Genomic DNA, 24999 nt, shown 5'->3' with positions numbered 1-24999 from the left:
CAGTATGTGGAAATGCTTTTCAGTGCCATGCTAGTCCCAGGCAGAGAACTGATGCTAGTTGATATTGAGGGGCAGAGAGAGATCAACAATAATAGCTAGCATTTAAAGAGCACTTCAAGGGTTACAAAATACACATGTCATTTCATTTGATTCTCATTGAAGCCCTGGGAGGTAGGACACTAAGGCTGAGAGAGAAGTTAAATGACTTGAACAGGGTCACACAGCTAGGAAGTATCTGAGGCAGGATTTCAACTCAAGTCATCCTGATTTGATGTCCAGTCTGTAAATACTGTGCCACCTATCTGCCTGGATTCTGTGTGGGACTGGGCAGCTAGGTATTACATGGTTAGAGTACTGGGCTTGGAGTCAAGAAGACTCATCATGAGTTCAAATCCATCCTCAGATACTTACTATCTGTGTGACCCTCTTCTGGAAAAAGAGCTAGGGGAGGAAATGGCAAATCACTTTAGTGTTGGTTTGTTTTATGAAGAGTCAGACACAACTAAATGACAGCACTGTGGGATTGGACCTCTCACACACAAACACTGTCACAAATGTGTGCTGCACAACAAGCAGCTGTTTCCTCATTGACTATATCAATCACTTTTAGTCATTATTTATTGATTGGATGTTCCCTACTATCTCCTGCTGGTTGCCAGAGCAGGGGGAAAGGATGACCTTCGGCATGAAGAACTTTACAGATCTAAAAAGAGAAATCAAAGAGAAAGGGGGTGTAGACAGGACTCTATTATTTGCATTACAAAGGGGGCTAATCCATTGAACCAATAACTGACCCTGCACTAAGGGCTGAGTAAGTAAATAAAAAAGGTAGGAAAACAACTTTTGCCAAGGAGTTTATATTCTAAAAGGGAGACAATAGCTAATTAGGCACCTGTAGTATCAATCAACCCTTGGTAACTTTTTGTATGACACTATATTGAGCCTGAGAATACAAATATAAGTGGATAGTTACTACTTTTTTTAGAAGTTTACAATCTATTGTAATAGATATAAAATAATTTTAGAAGGGATGAATAACACGTATGATTCACAACACTGGTGATTATATTTGACTTTCTTTTTTCTGAAATCCTTATCTTCTTAATGCTAGATTTAAGGCATAGATCTTTGTGATGTAGATTCCTTTGTCAATCTGCTGAAGACTAGTGCCCCTTCCTAAAGTAATGTTTTTAAATGCATAAAATACACAGTATAAAAAAGGAGACCAATTATTTTGAAATAAAGTTATCAAAATGTATGATATTTAAAAAAAGTTCATGAACCCCAGGTTAATGTATCTTAGTTAAAGATAACTTCAAGGTTTAATTGGATCGTGTAGATCCATCCCATTTATCTGTGGAGGGTGGAGTGGAGGAAGAGAGTGGTTAGTAATAGTAGCTACTTTTTTTGCCCATGTATTTTTTTATATTTTCATTTATTTCATTAAATATTTCTCAATTACATGTAAAAAAACTTAACATTTTTGAAAATTTCAAGTTCCCGATTCTCTTCTCCATCCGTTGAGAAGACAAACAATATTATTTTGATGAGACATGTGAAATCATGCAAAACATATTAGTCATAAGCAATAATAGATACCTAATCAATGCTTGTTGACTGACTTGTAGAATGACTTACTACATTCATATTAAGTAGAAAGGACAGATAGCCCAGGATAAAATAGTTGTAGGTATTTAATTGATTAGAATTAATAGAAGTAGGCACATGAAAAGCCCTGTTTGTCTTGTGAAGTTTGACTTTAATGTGATGAGGCAGTTTTTCCTCTATAGCTGTTGGCAGGCCCATTACACAGTTTTGTTGTTGTTCACTTTGTGACTCCATGGACCATAGCATGTCAGTCTCTTTCTATTCTCTATTATCTCTCAAAGCCTCTCCAAGTTGTGATTGTTGTTTTTGTGACACTATCTTACCCTCTGTCATCCTGATCATTTTTAGAATCTGTTGGTAGCCCAGCACATTTGCCAGTTTTCATTATTAGCTAGAGCCAAGATTTTATGAACTCCAAGATATTTTATCTTCTCTTCAGCTCCTATCTTCTTCCTTTCATTTCATGAGTTCTGCTGCAGTCTTTTCATTCATTCATGGTTTTTTTGTTATTCATTCCTCAGTCATGTCCGACTCTTCATGACCCCAGGGATTTTATATATATATATATATATATATATATATATATATATATATATATATATATATATGTATATGTCATTACAGTACACCAGGTTCTTTTATCCTCTATATCCTGAAGTCTGTCCAAGATCATAGTCATTGCTTCTATGACACTATCTATCCATTTCATCCAACTGTCTTCTCCTTTAGCCTTCAGTCTTTCCCAACATAAGGGGCTTCTCAAATGAGAAGTCATTGTCTTGTCATTATGTACTCAAAGTATTTAAACTGCATCTTCTTGTGAGCAGTCTAATTTATTTCTTTACGAATGAACTGATTTAATCTTCCTAAGATCCTCTAGCATCACAATTAGAAAGTATCAATTCTACAGTGCTCAACTTTTCTTCTAGTCCAACTCTTACAGTCATATATTGCTATGGGAAAGAAAATAGCTTTGACTGTACAATTTGTTGGCAAAGTTATGTGTCTGCTCTTTAGTATGTTGTCCAGATTTTTCATAGCTTTTCTTCCAAGGAGTAAGGATCTAGTCTCAATTACAATACTGGACTTTTTGAAGAGTTTGTAGTGGTACAAGTTTAAGTGAATGAGTGGAGATATACTAGGGTGTATTATGCAAAGTTAAAGACAAGATGATGTTCATTCTGGGAAAGCTTCTAGGAAGAAGTAAGAGTTTGGTTGTACTTTATTTAGGTAATAATAACAATTGTATACCTTAATACATACTGAGTTTGCAGTTAGTTGTAGAGATAGGATTTACAGTGTAAGAAGATGGGAAGCTCCTTGAGAGCAAGGACTATATTTTGCCTTTTTGTATTTCTGGTTCACAATACCTGGCATGTAACAGGAACTCAGTAAATGCTAATTAACTGACTGACATGGTATAGCAGCTAGTTGGCACAGTGGATAGAGCATTGTACCTGGAGTCAGGAAGACCTAAGTTCAAATTCATCCTCTTATTAGATGTATAACCCTGGGCAAGTCATTCCTTTTGCCTCCATTTTCCCATCTGTAAAAATTAGGTAATAACAGTTCCTACCTCCTGGGGTTATTTTGAGAATCAAATGACATAATAATTGTAAAGCACTTAGCATAGTACAATTGTTAACAGTGTTGTTGATGATAATGGTGATAGTGGCTATGGTAATGATGACAATGATGATGGTGAAGGTGGAGAGATGGTAATGGTAGTGGTGATGATGATGACAATGATGGTGATAGAGATGCTACTGCTGCTGATGCACACTAGTCATACAAATTCTGACTCTTACTGTTTGTAATACTTTGGGTGAATAACTTATCCTCTCTGAGGCATAGTTGCCTCATCTGTAAAATGAAAGGGAGAGGTTAGAATTCATAAGTTCTTAACTTAGGGATTGTGATGACTTTTTTAAAAAATATTTTGATAGTTGTATTTCAATATAATTATGCTTTCCTTTATATACCACACACACACACACACACACACACACACACACATACACACACCAACTCCCATACAGAAACACCCCTACCATTCCAGTTTTGCTTTACTCTCCTAAACACACCTTTCAGTTCAGTGACACTGGTCTCCTTGCCATTCTTCATTCATGACAGTTTCCCATATCTCCCATTTCTGGAATACTTTCCCTTCTCATCTCTACTTCCTGATTTCCCTGGCTTCCTTTAAGCCTCAACTAAGACCCACTTACTTCAAGAAGTCTTTTCTAGTCCTCTTTAATCTTAGTGCCTTCCCTCTGAGAAAACCCTTAATTTATCCTGTTTTCATTTTATTTGTACATAGTTGTTTGGGTGAAGACTGCCAAGCTCTTTAAGGCAAGATCTGTCCTTTATCTTTCTTTGTATTCTCAGCCTTAATACAGTACCTGACTAGGGGTAGTAGGTGCTTATTTAAGGCTAGGGACTGATCCATTAATCCTTTATCTTTTATTTGAGGCATTTAAAATTCTTTTCTGAGAAGAGGGTTCATAGATGTCATCAGATTTCCCAACTGGCTTACATTCTAGAAAATGTTAAGAACTCCTGGATTAGCAAGTCTTTGCCCTCTGTCATGTAACATCATGTTTGGTTGAGGGTTTTGTGGGGGAGATTAGCAGATCCTAGAGTTATGAGGGGTTTTAGCAAATAATCAGAGGTTAGATGCAGTAACAATAGAGAAGTTTGGCCAATTAAAATTCTGGGAATTATTTTCCTGATAGAGTTTTCTTTTTGGAGTTGAATCAAAACTTCTTTTTCACTATTTGGAGGTTGATCAGGCAGTAGTATACACTTAGGTGAAATAACAAGTGTTGGTTCCAAAGGCAAGAGGTAGGGAGCATCTCTTATATTTCCAGACATGACTTCTGGAGATAGAAAAAAAATTGAGCAATAAATTGAATGTGACATTTTATGAGTTGAATTAAAAAGTATTGGGGATTGATTTTTCTTTCTCCTAAAATTCTTGACCTTGATGATACCTATAGTATTTTGATGATTGCAATAGCCAGAAGGTTGGATTGCCTTTGTAGGTTGAGCTTGAGATTATTTTTTTGGAAATTAGTTTTATAGAAATTCTGATGCACATGTGAATTTCTTAGAATACAAGCAAATCTCCATACAGATTCCAGCAGGTTAGATATCATGAAGACCTCATTGAGTTTTAATTCTGGGTTAAATATAGCCTCTGTTAACCTTGTAGGATTTGGGTTATTAAAGAGATGCTTGTTAAGTCATATCACTCAGGGTTTAACTCTCTCTCTCTTTAACAAGGCAGTCAGGGTTAAGTGACTCACCTAGGGACATACTAGGTAAGAGTCAAGTGTCTGAAGCTGAATTTGAACTGGGGTTCTCCTAACTCCAAGTCTGATGCTCTATCTACCATGCCACATAGCTACCTCATGAATTAATGCTTAAATTTGTATTAGAAGCAAGCATTTTGTGCCAATCATTCCCCCGCCCCGCCACTTCAGTGAAGTATTTTCCAGGGTGCTTTATAACAAAGATTCTGAAAGAGTAACTGAGACCATAATGATGGTTACATTGCATTTTTCTCTTCTAGATAATTTTATTTCTAAGTTACATTTAGTAGAGAAAATATTTGTTCTGAATAAGGACCCTCTCAGGAATGCCTATCTTAGAGAATGTAAATAAAATCATTAATGAAATATATAGGTTATATAAAAAGATTCACTGGCTTACTTTGGCTTGATGCAAGGGGAAAGTTGATAGCTTTGGGACAAATGGACCTGAATTCAGATCTTAATTATGCTACTTACTACCTAGTGACTTTGGACAAGTCACTTAATCCCTCTTGGCCTCAGTTTCCTCCTCTGTAAAATAACAAACGCTGTAAAATGTACTGGAAGAAGGAAATGGCAAAACATTATATTATCTTTGTCAAGAAAACCCCAAATGGAATTATGAAAAGTCAGATATGACTGAAATGACTCAACAACAAATCATATTTATAGACCCCTGTATTTCAGGATGAATTTCAGATCTGGTTTAACAACATTATATATAAAAGTGATTTGAAAGAAACATCAAGGCAGTAAATTATTAAGAGATAGCCTGTTCATAAGGTGAACTGGGACTCTGGTAATAAAGGATGGAAATAAATCCATGCTTTCTATTGATTCAGCATCATTTGTTGCTGAAAAATAATAACTGTCATGGAGGTAGGTAGTAGTTTTCTTCCTAAGGAATTTGGAGTAACTTAACCATGAATGACATTGCTTAGAAGCTGCCTGAAAGACAAAGGAGTGATTTGATATTGAAAGATAGAATCTTTAATTGAATGGAAAAGGCCATTGAGTTATAAGACTACTCTGTCATGGATCTGTTGTATCATCCTGGGCAGGTCCTTTAACCTTTGAGGTCTGGGATTCCTTTTAGGTAAAATGGCAATTTTCAGTTCTATTGTGAGGCCATAATGCAATTTAAAAATATTTTTAAAGCACAGGTACAATGCTATGTAAATATATAAAATCTGAGGGTGGATATTGACATCCAGGCTTGATCATGTAACATGAAACCCTTTCCTGAGAACAGGAGGTTTTGTATCATGAAACCCCATGGAAATCTGGTATTGGTTTTTGCCCATTTCTCATAATGTTTTTACATGATCAAATGAGATAATAATTATAAAGTGCTTAGCCAAGTTGCCAGTATATAGTAAGCTCTCTATATAAATATTATCTAAATGCATAAAGTAAACAATTAGAATTACAAAGAAACTGAATATACTGAAACTCAATTATCAAAATATTAAAAACAACAAATTCATAAACTCCAGGTATAGAATTTCTGCTGGGAAAACTGTGATATTTATAAAGGCTGAAAGATATAACTTGTATGACCAGCATGTAACTAGGCTACTCAGAGGAGCATAGCAGTATTGTATTACACCACCAAATTATTTTCAGTATGTTTGATTTTAGAAGATTATTGGAAGAAGTGTTGGATTTTGTACAAATAGAAGGAAGTGCGTTTTGTTAAAAAGTGATATTTGCACATGGGTCCAGCAGATATTTATGTTTCATAAGATCATGTTAGGCTGAGATTTACTCTATATGAAGTGAAATCTTTTATTGTCTAGGGTTGAATACTGATTAGCATAGAACAGACTGAGGAAGAAGAGTTCAGAGTGCCATCCATAGCTATATGTTTGGGAAATAGTGGAGTGTCATTACAAAATAATGAATATAAAAAAAATCCAAATTAAATACATTAGAATTTAGATGTCCAAAGAAATGCTGCCTTCATTTAAATTAAAAAAAAAAACCTACCACGAAAACCTCAACCCATTAAGGAGATTTTTATTGTTTACTTGTTTCAGTTGTGTCTTACTCATCATGACCCCATTTAGAGTTTTTTTGCAAAGTTACTGGAGTGATTTTCTATTTCCTTCTCCAGTTCATTTTACACATGAGACAGACACTGGAGGCAAATAGGGTTCGTGACTTGTTCAGAGTCACACAGCTATTAAATGTCTGAGGTTGGATTTGAACTCAGGAAGATGAATCTTCCTTACTTTAGGTCTGGTGTTCTATGCACTGGACCACCTAAATGCCCACATTATTATTATATACATGTTAAGCAAATAATGTTTGCCTGCTCCGGGCTTCTAACTAACTGTAGGACCCTGGGCAAGTCATTTAATCCTTTTTACCTCAGTTTCCTCATCTATAAAATGAGCTGGAGAAGGAAATGCCAAAACCACTTAAGCACCTTTGCTAAGAAAATCCCAAACGAAGTCACGAAAGGTCAGGTATGACTGAATTCAGAGAACAACAACAATAACAAAAAAGTATGTCAAATACTATGCAAAGTACTAGAGATGCAAATACAGAAGCAAAGTCTTTGATCTTACAGTACTGGATATTTCCATCTCCTTCTTGGGAATTACTCTCTGAATATAAGATAGCAGATCCGTAGAATGTTTAAAGCTGGAAGGAACTTTGGAGATCATTTTGCAGATGAGGAAATCATAAAGTGAAATGATTTCCCTATTTGGAAACAGAAGGGCCTCAAGGGACCCTCATCCTTTAAGGTTGGATGTGGTTTTTAGAAATAGTCAAATACTCAAATACCCATTAAGAGTAAGGGCCTTTATTTCTCAGCTCTGAGGATTGTATGATTTTATTTCATGCCCTTGGAACTGCCATTCCCAGTGAGTTTTACTTTTGAGTAGATCTGAACTGAGTCAGTTGGATTTAAGATCCATTGAGTAATAGCACCATGCATTGATATAAGTCTTTTCATATTTGTTTCATTTTATTTGAAGGCCACATGGTTGGTTTCTAGGCTTCTTGGATATAATGACCTCTTTATTTCAATTATTCTTTGCAATAGGAATTGTACTATTTTTTTTTTGTTCAGATCTGTGATTTCATTAGGGTGGGGAACTCTTGGTGATGCTAACCACCTCTATGATATTGAACAAGTCAATTAACTTACCTGGGCCTCAGTTTCCTTTATTTTAAAACTAGACAAGATATAAGGTCCCTTCCATCTTTAGATCTATGATTCTGACATTCCCACAAGCAGTGCAGATCAGTGACTACATCAGTGATGCGTAGGCTTAGAGAGTTGTCTGGGGCATAGAAAGGATGATTCATGACTTGAACACAGGCTATCCTGACTCTATAGCCAGTCAGTTCTTTATTCAATAAACCATGAAACCTTAAGCAATAAATATTGATAAGTTAAGATAGTTACAGTAACATTTTAAAATGAATTCATACTCTATTAATTACAACTGTGACTGCTTACATTTGAATGTATATAAATGTATACATATATAAATGCATCTATAATATATAATATTGTATAAAATGTACATAAATGTATATAAATATATATGAATATATATACACATACATCCTCCACATGTCAGATATTATTCATCCTGCAGAAGGTATGAGAGGCAGTGTAGTGTAGCATAAGTTGTTAGTGCTGGTCTAATATGATGGAGGTGTCAAACTCAAGGCCTATAATCCTCAGTGAAATCTGGACAAAATTAAAATGTAATTGGCAAATGTTTAGCAAAATAAATAAAAATACATTACATTTTGTTGTTGTTTCTCAGTCATTTCTGACTCTTCATGACCCATTTGGGGTTTTCTTGACAAAGATACTGGAATGGTTTGTCATTTCCTTCTCTAACTCATTTTCTAGGTAAGGAAACTGAGGCAAACAGGGAGAAGTGACTTGGCCAAGATCACACAACTAGTGTTTCTTTTTTTTAGTATTTTTTGCGAGGCAAATGGGGTTAAGTGGCTTGCCCAAGGCCACACGGCTAGGTAATTATCAAGTGTCTGAGACCGGATTTGAACCCAGGTACTCCTGACTCCAGGGCTGGTGCTTTATCCACTGCGCCACCTAGCCGCCCCACACAACTAGTGTTTGAGGTAAAGTTTGAAATCAAGTCTTTCTGATTCCAGGTCTGGCACCCCATCTTCTATGCCATCTCACTATTCCACAATACAACATAGATGATGTTAATTTGCCATTTTCTAAATTAATATGTACCCGAGGTGATCCATTTGTATTTGTATTTGACACCACTGCTCTATGATATAGATGATTAGCCATTCTTCATGGTAAGGCAGAGTTTTCAGACTGAGGGTTCTTTCCAAAAATGAAATTAAAGATTTGAACCAACCACAACAATAAAACATTTATATTTATATACATTATATAAAAATAAATGGAGATATAGATATATGTAAATATATCTCCCTATATAAATAAATATGTCCCAGATGGCATATTTACTCATTTGTTATCCTGAGTCACGTTGCATATTTTGTGGTTCTAAAGAAAGATCAAAATGACAATGTTTAGTGCACATGGGTAGTTATTATTCCTTTGTGATAATCCTGAGGTACACAGTGAACTTGTAGGGATTCTCTGGTGTAGCTGCATGAACAATATTAGATTGAGTCTGAAAACCTATTCCATTAAGTATAGAGGGCTGAATTTGGAACTAGGAACCAAGTTCGAATCTTAACTCCAAAACCTAGGTGTTAATCTATGGGACCTGTGGTAGGTCATTTAACTTCTATCAATCTCAGTTTTTTAATCTGGAAAATAAAGTGATCTCTAAGGTCTTTTTCTTGAGAAATCAATGAATTCCATCACTGATTATATGACCTTAAGAACAATATTTAATTTCTCTGAACTTGAGTTTCCACATTGGTGATTGGACTCAGTGATCTCTAAAGTCCCATTCAGTCCTTCTTCCTTCCTTCCTTCCTTTTCTTCCTTCCTATGTTCCTTCCTTCTTCCCTTCCCTTCCCTTCCCTTCCCTCCCCTCCCCTCCCCTCCCCTCCCCTCCCTTCCCACAGCTAGTAAATATCTGAGCTTAGATTTGAACTCAGGTCTTCCTGACTCCAGAGTTATGCTCTATCCCACTAGTGCTCCCCTTAAAAACAAACAAACAAAAAAGCCAATAACAAACAACAAAACAACAATTTCAGTCCTCTGACTCTGGCAATAGATTGGTTCATTCAGACTCACTAGTCTAACTTGATTGAATAAAGGGGGCCAGGGTGGTTGATTTTAGTTATGGTTTGGGCTAGAACTCCAGAATTCTTCCTTTGGAGATTTTATATAAAAAGATTTTGATGTAGTCAATGAGTTTGTGGTCAACCTTTGTTTCTCAGCCTGGGAATTTTGATCTTTTTAAAACTGCTTTCATTTTGGAGTTAGTGATTGGGCTGTAGTATCAACCTTTTTGATATCATTAATTAATTAATTTAAATAAAGCTGACTGCCTCTCTTCTATCCCTCAAGTGAGTCTTAAAAAGATTAGGTAGAAAATGCTGATGTTACAGAATTAAGAGCTGGAAGGTATCAAGTACAGAGATGTTTAACTTGGGGTCTGTAAATTAATATATGTATATTTTTTGATAACTACCTTTCAATATAGTTGGTTTTCTTTGTAATCCTTTGCATTGCATTTTATGGATTCAAAAACATCATTTTGAGAAAGGTCCATAGACTTTACCAGATAAAAGAGAAAGAATAACTGCCCCTGGGACAACTGGGTGGTACAGTGATTAGGGCACTGGCCCTTAAATCAAGAAGAACTGAGTTCAAATCTCACCTCAGACATTTACCAACTGAATGATCCTGGGCAAGTAACTTAATCCTGATTGCCTCCAAAAAAAATCCCTACTACTAATTTAAACCCCTCATTTTATTCATGAAGAAATTTCAGCCCAGAGAAAGGAGGTTTGGTCAAAGTCACACATAAAGTAAATAAAAGCTATGATTTGAACTCAGATCTTGCAACTTCAAATATAGTGCTCTTTCCACCACAACCATAAGTGCCCTATCACTTCATTTCAGAGGTCCATTTTTATTTGAAACTATTTACAGTAATCAAATTTAAGAGTAGTGGATAGAGCCCTGGACTTGGAGTCAAGAAACATTGAATTAAAGTTTAGCCTCAAAGCCTTATTAGCTAGGTGACCCTGGGCAAGTCATATAATCCTGTTTGCCTAAGTTTCCTCATAATAAAATGAGCTGGAAAAAAATGATGAACCATTCCAACATCTTTGCCAAGAAAACCCCAAATAGGGTCACAAAGAATTAGCCACAAATGAATGCTGACAATAATCAAATTTAAATTTAAACAGCTAAAGAATCAGGAAAACATGTACCACCACAAACTCAAGAATGGTCATTGGATAATCAAGTCACCATATAGCAAATTTATTTAAATAGTTGGATGCAGGAACTTAGACTTAGATGGGAGAAAAGGGTCCCAGAAGGAAAACCCAGTTGCCCATTGGAACCATAGGACATTGATCCCAGGATTCTACTGGGTCTATAAACATGAATCTTTGTCAGTAAGGTTAGGACAGAAGAGATTTTTTTTTGGTCTTTGTTTTTTTCCAAAGAAGCTATGGGTTAAAGCTGCCCAAGGCCACCTGCTGAAACTGTAGTAAAGGTGTCACTGGTTCTCAGAGTCTGTCTGGAACTCTTAGAACCACCAGACAATGTCCTGCCCCAAGCAAGGCTTAAATAGTGTGACCTGATAAATGAAAATGAATAGCTATGTTTGGTATTCTATTACTGCCCCCAACTCGCTAAGGGCTCAACAGTCAAGGCTTTTGACAAGGTAAATGTCAGTCTTTTAATGAAAACCATTCTTTCACTTGGCCTGGAGCTGCCTTCCATCGAAGGCTATTATACATTCACTTGAACAGCCTCTGTGCCTTTGGAATTGGAATTCTTTGGAATCACCTCCTGCCCAGGAGGAGGTTATCTTGCCCTTACCTTTAGTGATTAATCATATCAATAACTGGATGCAAATGTATCTCAGTAATAGTATCATACCAGGAGAGTGAACACAAAGAAAGGGTTAGAAATTTTGTTTTTCAGGAACCTTGCTTATGATTTCTTAGCCTCTAAGTAAAACCAGGCATTTGACTCCCTAGTGGCTCTGGTGCCCATGAAACATATTACCATGCTTGACAAACAATAAAGGAAATTCAAAGAACATTCTAGTTTTCAGCTTCAGAAGGGCTAGTAGCTCAAGAGGATTCACATCAAAAAGGGAGCCAGATGGGGCAGCTAAGTGGCACAGTGGATTGAGCACCAGCCCTGGAGTCAGAGGACCTGAGTTCAAGTCACTTAACCCTATTGCCTTGCAAAAAGAAAAAGAAAAGGGAGCCAGGGTGCCTAAATTTTAATTAGCAATAAACCAAGCCATGGACGAAGTTAGTGAAGTGTGAGTCAAAAGATTATTGAATCTCTTCCCAGTTATTGCTCTTGCCTCAATTGTCTTCTCACTTAAATTCATCCTCCTGGTGACTGAGTGCTTCTCCTAAAGTGCAAGTCTAACGTGCTACTCTCTTACTCAATAAACTTCAGTGACTCCCTCCTTCTTCTAGGATCAAATAGAAATTCCTTTGCTCTGTGTTAAAAGTCTTTCCCAAACTGGTTGCATATTACCTTTCGAGCATTAATATAGAAAATAATGTATAATTATATAACATTTTGATGTTACTAATAAATAATATTGTATAGGATACTAACAGATAATATGTAGGATACTAATTGTTGTTTTGTCCGTCATTCTCAAAGAGGACTTGACATCAGAAAGGTGTAAGTAAGGGAGGACTGTGCCAGAGACACCAGCCTCACTTCTCCTTTGGAGCCATCCAAAATATACATGACAAAATTTAGCTCAGGACGACTGGAAATGACCCTGGATGCAGTGGAAGACCTTGGTCTTTTTAAACTAGGTCTTTAACAGATCTCAGTTTAACTGAGGCAACACCCATTCAGTGATTAAGGCCAGGTAAGAAAATGAATAGGATACTAATAGATAATTATATTATATATTATATAGGATACTAATAGAAAATTGTATTGCATATTATATATTATGTTAATATGGAAATACATTATCTAGGATACAAATATAGAATTATATTACACATTGTATAAGATAATATTAGAGATTTATATTATAAGGGCTATGAATATATAATTATTATTATTACATAGGATACATATGTATAATTAAATTTTATCAGATATAGGATATGAATATATAATTATATTATATAGGGTTCCAATATAATTATAATCTACATTGAAGGTAACATTAATATATAATTACATATCATATAAATATGTAACTCGTATATTACACTAACATGCAATATACTTACTATGTCATGATAATACTCCTTTTAATATTCATTAGTGATAAATTGTGAATCCATATCAATCCATTTCTTGGATCCTTGCCTTCCCCCTGACTTCAGCCCCTTCCTGGAATGAACTTTTTTTCACTTCTGCCTTATGGATTCTCTGTTTGACTTGGGCTCTAAGTGCTATCTACTACATGAATTTTTTTCTTGATTCCCACTACTTTCTCCCCTCCAGTCAACTGCTAGTGTTTTTCTCCAGAATTATCTTGTGTCTATTTTGCCTGTTTTGTATATCTCTCTCTCTCTCACGGCTAGAACATATACTCCTAGAGGGCAGAGATGGTTTCACTTTTGTGTTTGTAACAACCCCATTACTTAGTACAGTTCCTGGTGCTTAATAAATGGTTGCTTATTGCTTGGAGCTGCATTAAAGATTTTGGATTTGCTACTTACTTGCTAGGTGATCTTGGATAAATCATCTAAACTTTCTGGTTCTTGATTTCTTCACTGATAAAATGAGTAATTGGGTCTCTATGGTTCCATTTAGAAATGGATTTTTGGGGCAGCTAGGTGGCGCAGCGGATAAAGCACCAGCCCTGGAGTCAGGAGTACCTGGGTTCAAATCCAGTATCAGACACTTAATAATTACCTAGCTGTGTGGCCTTGGGCAAGCCGCTTAACCCCATTTGCCTTGCAAAAAAACTTAAAAAAAAAAAAAAAGAAATGGATTTTTGTAGCAGTACTGACAAGGAACATCAGGGATTTGGATTAATTTTTTTGCTGCCCATGGCAGCTTGGTGGGTCAGTGGATAGAGCCATAGGTTTCCAATCTGAAAGACTCATCTTCTTGTGTTCAAATCTGGCCTCAGAAACTACTAGCTGTGTGACCCTGGGCAGATCAATCAATCTTGCATGTCTCAGTTTTCTCATTTGTCAAATGAACTTGAGAAGGAAATGACAAACTACTCTAGTTTCTTTGCCAAAAAAGCAATCACCTCAAAAGAGGTCATGAAGAGAGTAGGACACAACTGAAATTACTCAACTTTGCCGAGGAATGGTTTCTGTTAGGTGAAGTTTGGTAAATTATGTCAAGCCAGGATCAATATGTGGTGGTGTTTTGAAGAGGAGATGATAAGTTTGTCACTGTTCAAAAATTGGAAGATGATAGGATAGGATTTCAGATTAGATGGGAAAGAACCTCTACTGGAAATCTGGCCAGAGAAATCCTGGCAGAGAAGACCTTTATGATCTGTCCAAAGGATCTGAAGACTCTTCCTTCTTTCCCTCTCACCTTTCAACCTGCATATATCAATTAATCCACAAGCACTTGTCTATCACCTGCCAGATGCTGTATTAAGAAAAACAAAGAAAAAGTGAAACAGTCTGCCCTTGAGAAGTTTACATTCTTTCAGAGAAGACAGCATGTAACTATATACAAAATAAAAACATATCAAAAATTTTGGAATTCACAAAAGCAGAAAATTTCTATTTCTTTTCTTTTTTTAGAAAGATTTTATTTATTTTGAGTATTACAAATTTTCCCCCGTTCTTGCTTCCCTTCCCCCACCCCCACAGAAGGCAGTTTGTTAGTCTTTGCATTGTTTCCATGGTATACACTGATCTCAGTGATGAGAGAGAAATCATATCCTTAAGGAAGAAAAATAAAGTATAAGAGATAGCAAAATTACATAATAAGATAATGGTGTGATTCCCGCCCCCCCCCCCCCAATTGAAGGTAATAGTCTTTGGTCTTTGTTCAAACTCCACAATTCTTTCACTGGGTACAGATGGTATTCTCCATTGCAGATAGTCCAAAATTGTGAAAATTTCTATTTCTAAAAGAAATACAAGGAGCAGCTAGGTATCATGGTCCATGGGGTTAGGAAGACTTGAGTTCAAATTTGAACTCAGACACTTACTAGCTGTGTGGCCCTGTGCAAGTCAGTTAACCTAGATTGTCTTCAAAAAAAACACTCAAAGTTTTTGATGTGGGAAATGTAGCAGCTGAGGACATTAAGTAGGGTCTTATGTACACAGATGGTGCCTGAGCTGAGCTTTGAAAGAAACTAAGGATTCTAAGAGGTTGAGGTGAAGTGTTCCTCACTCCATCTCAGGATGGAGTTAAAGAAATCATTTACTCCTCTCATTTTACAGATGAGGAAACTGAGCCCCAGAGGAGATAAGTGACTTGACCAAAAGTCACACAGTAGTAGTGAATAACAGAGACTGGAGGCTGAGGTCAGTGTATTCTGACTTCTAATCTAGTGCTTTTACTCTTATATCACAATTCCCTACAAGAAAGAAAAAGTCACTTAACACATTAGGATTAGGAAAAAGCCCTGGGTTTTCCTTGGACTCATTTTTTAGTTACATGCTTCAGTACTATATGGTCCATGATGGTCTGTTGACCCAGTTTGCATGCTTGAGTCTGAGATGGATTTTGGGCTTCTAAGGCCAACTTAACAAAAGAGATGCTGTAAATGTGGAAGGAGACAAATGGGTCAAAAGGCTGTTCTTGAAATTAAAATCATATTCAGTCACTAAATCAACTCCCACCACAATTTCCTTTGGACCAATTGTAGGTGATTCTAAGCTTCTGTTCCTTCCAGGTGATAGTGAAGAGGGGTTGTTTGTTTTTTTTTGTTTGTTTGTTTTTCTATAACTACCATGGTTATCAGGGATGCTATTGAATCAAAGACAAATCAGAGGTTAGTAGCCAGAGTGACAGGGAGTATAATTCAGCACTTTCCAAAGGCCCCTGCGGCATTCCCACCATCAGGATGACTAGGCCTCTGTCAGTTAGGCCTCTAATCAAACAAGGAAATTGCTTTCCTGGGGTGAGTTAAAATGGCAGTGTAAACCTGAATGTCCTTGACAACACAGTGGCTAAGCTGACTTAAGCCTTTGAGTGATGGTGCCTAATACAGATAGTCTTCTTCTTTCATAGGTCCTTGAACCACACACTGGAAAATATGACAGTGTTTCCCTCATCTCTCCCTCTAAAAAGTGAGCTTCTCACAGCAGAAATAGAACACAAAGAAAGTGATTTTTATTCAGTCAATAAACATTTGTAATTGGTCTATGTTTTAGAGAGAGGATTACATTAAAAAGTTATTAATTTTTTCAATGAGCAAAAATCTGTTTTCTTTCCTTCCCCTCTCTCTACAACTATTAAAAAAAGAAAAAAGAAAGAAAATCAAATTTGTTTCAATAAATATGCACAAACAAATAACTGTACTAACCATGCCTATCTACTATCATAACTATCTATCCCTCCATCCATCCATCCACCTATCCACCTATATTATAAGTCTATCACTTCTCTATTAGAAGGTTACTAGTATACTTCATCATTTCTCCTCTGGAATTGTAGTTGATAAATCTTTCAAAATAGTTTTTTCTTCATAATGTTAATATAATATAAATTGTTCTTCTACTTTTGCCAATTTCACTTTTCCTCAGTTTATACAACTGTTCCCAGGTTTCATTGATGGTTGTCCCTTTCATCATTTTTTTTTTTTTTAGTTTTTGCAAGGCAATGGGGGTTAAGTGGCTTGCCCAAGACCACACAACTAGGTAATTATTAAATGTCTGAGGTTGGACTTGAACTCAGGTACTCCTGACTCCAGGGCCAGTGCTCTATCCACTGCGGCACCTAACCACCCCCCTTTCATCATTTCTTATGGGGCAGTAGTATTCCATTACATTCATATACCATATTTCAGTCATCTCCCAATTGATGGGTGCTCCCTTAGTTTATATATTATAAAAAGGGCTGCTATAAATAGTTTTTGTATATATGGGCTGTATTTCAAATGAAGTCTTGGGCCTGGATAGATCTGATCTCAAAAGATCAGGTAGATCTGAGGACTTCAATTTCCAGGAAACTGTATGCCAATAGAAGGAAGACAAGGAAGTTAAGCATTTGTTAAGTGCCTGCTATGTGCTAAGTGCTTTACAAACATTCATCTCATTTGTTCAAAGCAATCCTATGAGATAGGTGCAGTTAGTATCCTCATTTTACAGCTGAGGAAACTGAGGCAAACAGTAAAGTGACTTACCCAGCTGGGAAATCTCTGAGGTCCCATTTAAATTCAGATCTTTTTGACTTCAGATCTAGTACTCTATCCATGGTGCCCCACCAGGCTAAAGGGTAGGGTGATTGTGTGTATAATGTGGGGAAGGATGAAGGGGCAATGGAGACAGTAAAGGGAGATGTACTGAGAGGACAGTCACAGTGGTTTGCAGGACAGGAGAGCAGTAGTACAACCTCCTTTGCTAGTTATGGAAGGTAAGTAGAAAGAAAATTGAGACAAAAGACTCAAGTTGGTTGGAGACCAGTAGACTCTCCAAGTTTAGTCTGAATGTACCTTTCCAACCTTTGGTCAACCCTTGCCAGAGATTTTACCATGACAACCTTTTTGAGTATGGAGTGGGGAGAAGGAAAGAATAGGAATCTTCACCTGTGATTTCATCATTGTAATAAACTTCCCATATGGAAACTTCTTTCACTAATGCCAAACAACAGTTCTATAATTTTCAGTCTTAGATATTCACATGGGATACCCAGAGTAAATGACTTTACCATAACTCCACACTCAAGTTTGTGTAAAACGCAAGGCTTGAATCTCCAGGTATTGTATTGTTGTTGTTTCACTGTTTCAGTCTTATGCAATCCTTTGTGACCCCAATGGAATTTTTCTTAGCAAAACTACTACAAGGTTTACCTTTTCCTTCTACAGCTCCAGATGAGGAAACTGAGGCAAGCAAAGTTAAGTGACATGCTTAAGATAACAAAGCTAGGAAGAGTCTGAGACTGGACTCAGGAAGAGGAATATTCTTGACTCTAGTCTAGAACTCTATCCACCTAGCTGCCCATTATTATGCTACCCTGCCTCTCCCTAATTAAATCTTCATTTAAATGTTTTATTCAACAGTACCTGGTCCTTATAGAGTTTGCTAGCCTGTTGCCAACTGAGTGTAAAAGATGACTCCTGAAGTTCTTAACGTAGTAGGTTTTGAATCTTAAGCAACTCTGTTGTGCAAAAACTCTTCTACATTAAAATCTAGTAATCCATATGAATTCAGAGTTTAGCAGCATCTGTGTTAAATTTTTTGAGTACTTACTATCTCGAAGGTAGATACTCAGCACTGTAAGAGGGTTGCCAAGATGGATAAGATGGAGGCCTGACAAGAGGTGGAAAAATAAGATATTGAAAAACACACAGAACATGACAATTCAGTCAGAGCCAAGGAACACTTCATGGACAACTAGGTAGCACAGTGGATAGAACTCTGGACTTGGAGTCGGGAAGACTGGAGTTCAGATCAGATCTCAGACACTGCCTAACTGTGTGACCCTGGAAAAATCACTTCACCCTGTTTGCCTCAATTTCCTAATCTGTAAAATGATTTGGAAGAGACCACTGTCTTTGCTAAAAGGAATCATGAAGAGTTAAAACAGAACTGGAAATGATTAAACAACAACACTTCAACACAACAGTATAGGAAACATCACCAGGAACTAATGATACTGATAAGAAACATTTTTTTTTTCAGCTTCAGAGGAGGGGCAAGATCTCATCTGATTGAAATGGCTAGGGAAGTATTCAAGGAGTAGATTTCAAACTGAGTGTGGAAGAATAAGTAGAATTTGACTTGGTAGAGAGAACAGGGCAGGACATTTCAACTGGTAGCCTAAAAGGCATGTTTTAGCCTGGGGTGGCTAAAACATGGTCAGTCAACTCAAAAGGTTTCCTTAAACTGCCTGGTGGTGAGTGTTTTCCTGTTCTTTTAAAAGTTATCCTTTTTATTGTTGCCTTTTATTTTCACATCATCTTCTTTTTTCCTAATACTGAGTAATCTTCCCCTACTCAATCGGCCATCCCTTTGTAACAATAATTAAAAAAGTAAGAGGGGAAAAAGCAACTTTAAAAAACCAACCAAAACACCAACTATCTGACATGTAGTAGGTGCCCAATAATTGCTTGTTGGTGGAATGATGGAATGATGTGTCTGACAGAATATGTGGTATTCCCTATAGTGTCCCATTTCTGTGAAGAAAGAAGAGAGGTACATTTTCCCAAACTTTCTCTGAGAACAAGTTCATTCATTCTAATTACACATTAGTTTCTATCTATACCATTGTAGACATTGTATATGTGTTTTTTGGGTTTCATTTGATTCCCTCTGAATCACTTGATGTGTCTATCCATGCTTTTTCAAATTCTTCTTATTTTTAACTTCTTAAGACACAGTAACATTCTATTTCATCCATGTACCACAATTTGGTTAGCCATGTTCCAGTTGATAGACATCTACATTGTTTCCAGTTTTGTGTTGCTATAGATATTTTGGTTTATCTAGAACCTCCTATAAACACTTGAATTTGGCTTACTTCATAGTAGATAGAATTCTGAACCTGAACTAAGAAGGACCTGACTTCAAATTCTTCCCTAGACATTTCCTAGTTGTGTGACCCTGGATAAATCACTTGATTCCTGCTTCACTTCTCCAGCTGTAAAATGGGAATAATAATGGTATTTATCTCCCAAGGTGGTTTTGATAAAATAATATCATATCTGCAAACCTTAAAATATATAAATTCTAAGTAATTATTCTAAAGTAAAATTATTCTAAAGTAAAAATTCTAATTATTAGCCTACCAATGGAACCTCTGAGTCCCAATTATATAGTATATCACGAACGCTATTGCTTCCACAAGAAAGGAATGATAATATTTTCTTCTCTTATCCTTAGTTTTCTTAATTACTGGACTTGGATTTGCCATGGCTGGCAAATTCTTTATATTGTCAAAGTTCAGGTTTCACATGTGTATTTTTCATGTTATTAGGCAAACACACCCTCAAAGTAGTTTGCTATTTACAGTAGCCTAAGGAGTGAAACTCACTGAAAAACCAACTTAGGGTAGCAGCTGTGCCTCATTTTTTCCCAGAGTCTCCAGAGGTTTTGAAGTAGATTAATTTAATCTGGACAGTCACTGAGCCATGAACATAGACCCTTCAGATATTAAAGGGGAAAACATAGCTCTGGAGCCCAGGTTTATACAACCTCCAGAATCCCCCCCCCCTTCTTCCTATTAAGAGTCATCCCTAGAAGGCATAGCAAAGCCTTTACAGGTTGTTAAAAAAAAGTCAGCATATTCAAAGCAGTTTTCTCCTGGCTGCATTAAGCATAGATGGAAGAGACCCCAAATCCAGTGGGAAGACAGAGAAGCTACTTTTAGTACCACATAATTAAGTATCTTCTGAAAGAGTGCTAGACCAATGTCCTTTCCCATAGTATTTTATTACCAAATGAATTTTTGATGTCCTTTTTTAATTGATCAGAGCCTAAATGTGTTGAAAGTAAACAGGAGGAAAAAAGATTTGTTTGGTTAGAAAGCAATTCAGGGTTAGTTTCCTCTTCAAATCAAGCCTGGTGCTAATATTGTGTTGATGTAGGTGAAAGTTGATATATTTAGGGGGCCTCACTTATATGCTGTCCCTGGAGTTCATACTGTGGAAATGTTTTATGGATGAAGTTGCTTTTGAGGTAAAAATTCTAAGCTTTAAAAATTTTTTATATTTTTCAATGAACAAAAATTGATTTTCTTTCCTTCTCACTCAACCCCACTGGAAAGAAAAAGAAAAGTCTTATAAAAATTTGTATATACAATCAAAACAAATTCTCATTTTGGCTGTGTCCAAAAATGCATATCTCATCCTGTACCCTCTCTGTCAAGAAGTGGGTAACTTAATTCATATCAGTCCTCTGGCATCTTGCTTGGTCATTGCTTATCAGAGTTCTTAAGTCTTTCAGCATTGTCAGTTTCTTGACCTTGAGTGTAATTTATATCAGATTGAAAAAAAAATATAATTAACATTTTTACTTCACTCATGTAGCAAAAAGCTAGCTGCTTGAGGCAAATGATGGAAGTTAGAGTTGTATAGTTGAAAGTACACTGATCTGGAACATGAAGACTTGGGTACAAATCTCACATTGGGTAATAATATTCATAACAACAATCATAACAACAAATTATATAGTGCTTAAAAGTTTTATCTTATTTGATCTTTTGGTTCCTGTGAGATAGGTGCTATTTCCATCTCTATTTTACAGAGGAGGAAGTTGAGGCTGAATGATTAAATGACTTTTCCTAAAGTGATACAAGTGTCTGAGGCAGGTTTGAATTTTATTTTTGCTGACTCTAAGGCTATCAATATTTCCATTGTATCATCTAGCCATCTCTGGACCTTAGTTTCCTCATTTATAAAATTAGAGAACCAGCCCATGTGACTTCTGATATCTCTTTTAAATTGAGATCTATGTCTCTACTCATTAAAATAGTAAGGAATATGATTTTTATGGATGTTGTAACCTGGGGGGGGTTAAGGATCATTTTGCTTTTGGATGACTGGATGGAACATTTTTGATATTTTGAGCAATACCAATGATATGCTAGGAACTTATCATCATTGCAAGTCAGATCAACCCTCTGGTTCTTAAGAATAGAGAATTTTTCACTCATTGTACCAACAAAGGTCTGTGATGTATATGTTACATTCTTCCTCAAATTCCATCATAAGAATACTATTTCAAAGGCTGAATTAGGTCACCTGGTTTCATCTATAACTGCCTTGTGAAAAGAGTTTATATGTAGGGTTTACATATATGGGACCACTAGCGGCCCCATAACTTGGGTTAATTTCTCTGTTTATACAATGTTCCTGAGCCTTGTCTCTTAGACCACTTGCCAAAGGGAGGTTATTGTTGATGGTATTGTGTGAATAATCCCTTGCTGCTTCCTATGATTCAGAGAACTGAGAGTACCTTGTGTGATGAATTGATTAGCCATGGGAAATTCTAATTTCTTTTTTTTAAAAATAAGTTATTAATACCTTTTTATTGCAACATCTACATTTTCCACTGTGTTCCTACCCCTTGAAGTGGACCATAAAAAAGAAATGAAAAAAAAGGTGAAGAAAGAAAAGTAATCTACAGGTCTTTTATATACTATATTCCATATCTGTAGTCCTCTATCTCTCTGCAAAGAAGCAGAGGAAGATATTCTCATATTTCTTTTTGGTGGTTGTAATTTTATGACACAGAATGCTATTAAGTTGTCCTATTTTGTTTACATTGTTCTACTTTTCTCATTTTTACTGAATTTTGTATTGGTTAATATGTTTTTCTATGGAATAGCAGTTACTGTAATTGCTGTTACAAGTATTCCTCACTGTTCTTTGTTTCTGGTGTACTTCATTTAGGTCCTAATAGCAACTGAAAAGTTCTATGAGAGATTCATTGACCATTCCCAGTATCCAATAGTCAGGTCTTAGCTGAACTCTGTCAAGGTCTTTTCCCTTTGGATTCTCTTGCCCTCCCTCTGTACTCTATTCCTTTTAAAACAATATTCTTGTGCTTTCAGAAATCTATTGTGGAAACAGCTGAAGCTAAAGTTAGACACAGAGTCATATTCCAGATTTTGTAAATAGAGATTTGGGGGAGGAAGGGAAAGTGGGATAAAGGCAATTCCCTTTTAATAAACCAAATAAGCTGTTAGTCCTAGTGATTCTTTGAAATCTTTTTGCAGAGATCTTTGTGTGTGTCCATGTGAGATCTAGTCCTTCCTAACTAAATCAAGATGGAGAGGGGAATAATTCATCGAGCTGCATTTCAGATCTTCCAAGAATAACCAGTAGCAATTCCTTGAACTTTCTGAAGCCACCTCTTGAGAAGGCATGTGTATCCCATTCAAGGATGGGTAGATAATAAGAAAAATGTAGGAAAGAGTCTGGTCTATTCCACTGAGGCAGATATACTATAAGCTAATTCTTTGGAGAGGAGGCCCAAAGGGACTTTCTTTTCCAAATGCTTGCTTGTTCATTGATTGAATGTACCTTGATGGTTTTTCCAGTTGTATAAATCAGAGGTCTAAGGGTTACTCAGTGTTCAGAGCTGTGTTGTCCTGACCCAGCTTCATTGTCTTGCTTAGGCCATGTGAGGAAGGGACATTGTTTGGGAAGAGAAGGCTGAAGTTGTTTCTGGTGATTGATAAAGTATCAAGGACATGCACATGTGTTATTGAGAAGCATAGGAAACTGACATCCCAACCTATTCTTGGATCTGAATTTCAACCCAAGGACTTTGAAATGAAGTAGATTACTTATCATAGGTCATCAGCCCATCTCTATGAAAGAAAAAAAAAACCACAGCAACTTCCAGACAGACTTGAAGGAACCCTCTAGGACAGGAGTTCTTAATTTTTTGTGTGTTATATTACTGACTCCCTATGACTGTCTGGAGAAATCTATTGATCCCATCTTAGAAGAATGTTTTTAAGTAACTGAAGAAAATTCTAAATTTCACTTCTATATTAGTGAAAATAGTTGCACACACACACACATTCCCCCCCCCCCCACCAAATCCAACTTCATGGATTCTCTGATATCTAGTTGTATATCCCTTAGAGAGGTCCTTGGACCCCCCAGTTCTCAGGCAATGGACTGACAGTCTCATATCTCCCTGTTTTAATTAGAGTACAATGCCAGTAAACCAAAATCAGGGGTCTATTTACTCGGTATGAATCATCTGATTCACCTTGCTCCAAAGCTATAACTAAGAATTTTTTGCATTGAGAACAAATTCAATCATTCTTCCCCACCCTACCTCCTGGTTAAGTAAGGGCATGGGGAGTGCATGGTAATATTTACCATGCCTTCATTTATGATGAAGTAGCAGGCCTTCTATTTCTAACTACCTATCTAAACTAATTATTCTGACTAACTGGGACTAAGTTTTATTGTTTCATTAGTCTTGAAGGACTGAAAATGCTGAAGGAACATTCTAAATATGGTATTCTGGGTAAAGCCCTAGTTTCCCTCTCCTAGTTATATTTCTGGGGAGGCTAGGTGGTGCAGTGGATAAAGCACTGGCCCTGGAGTCAGGAGGACCTGCCTTGGGCAAGCCACTTAACCCCATTTGCCTTGCAAAAAAAAACCTAAAAAAAATGGGGATATATTTCTGTCCTATCTGTTGACCACAGACTACAGCCCCCAAACCAGACAAATGTCTTATAAATTAATCACAATGATGCCTGGGCAAGAGAGTATGGATATGCAATGAGATGATTCATTGGGAAATCAACAAATGCCACATTATGGATTCATGTATAATGAATAGCAGGGTCTACAGAAAATAGGATGTAAGTGGGGTTTTCTTTGTTTCTTTCTTGAGAAAGGCAAAATTAGACTTGTTTGAAAGGAGCAATGAATATGACAAATGGTTAGCTTTTAAAAGTGATACTTGGAAAAAAAAAGTGATACTTGGGAGCTATGTTCCTGACCATTAGAGATGCACAATTTGTTTCCTTGGGCACAATGAAGGAAGAAGAGGTGAAATTGTCCTTCAGTTCCTCATATCTCAGAGCCTTTGGAACCTCCTTACAATATTCTCACTCCCCAAAGTAGACTGAGTAAATTCTCATGAAGTCATAGTTGCTATTTACTCTCCCTAATTCTAAAAGTACAAAAAATAATAATATTGACAATATCATAGTATACCAACAAGAGATCACATTGACAAGAATAAATGAAAAAGCGTTCATTATGCTAAACACTATGCTAAATCTAGGGGATACAAATGTAAAAACAAAAGTGCTCCCTGTTTAAAAAGCTCACTGTCTAATGGAGGAGACAAC

General features: G+C 36.5%; 1 protein-coding gene across 3 annotated transcripts in view; it reads left to right on the top strand.

Moving 5' to 3' along the window:
- The window catches only part of SYT17 (synaptotagmin 17), an 89586-nt gene that overhangs the window by 13470 nt on the left and 51117 nt on the right, over positions 1-24999 (top strand). The gene's annotated exons all lie outside the window — the stretch shown is intronic.

The sequence above is a fragment of the Macrotis lagotis genome, chromosome X (genome assembly GCF_037893015.1).
Source record: "Macrotis lagotis isolate mMagLag1 chromosome X, bilby.v1.9.chrom.fasta, whole genome shotgun sequence".
Classification (NCBI taxonomy): Eukaryota; Metazoa; Chordata; class Mammalia; order Peramelemorphia; family Peramelidae; genus Macrotis; species Macrotis lagotis.
The sequence above is the reverse complement of the archived record's forward strand: the minus strand, read 5'-3'. Positions and strand labels throughout refer to the sequence as shown.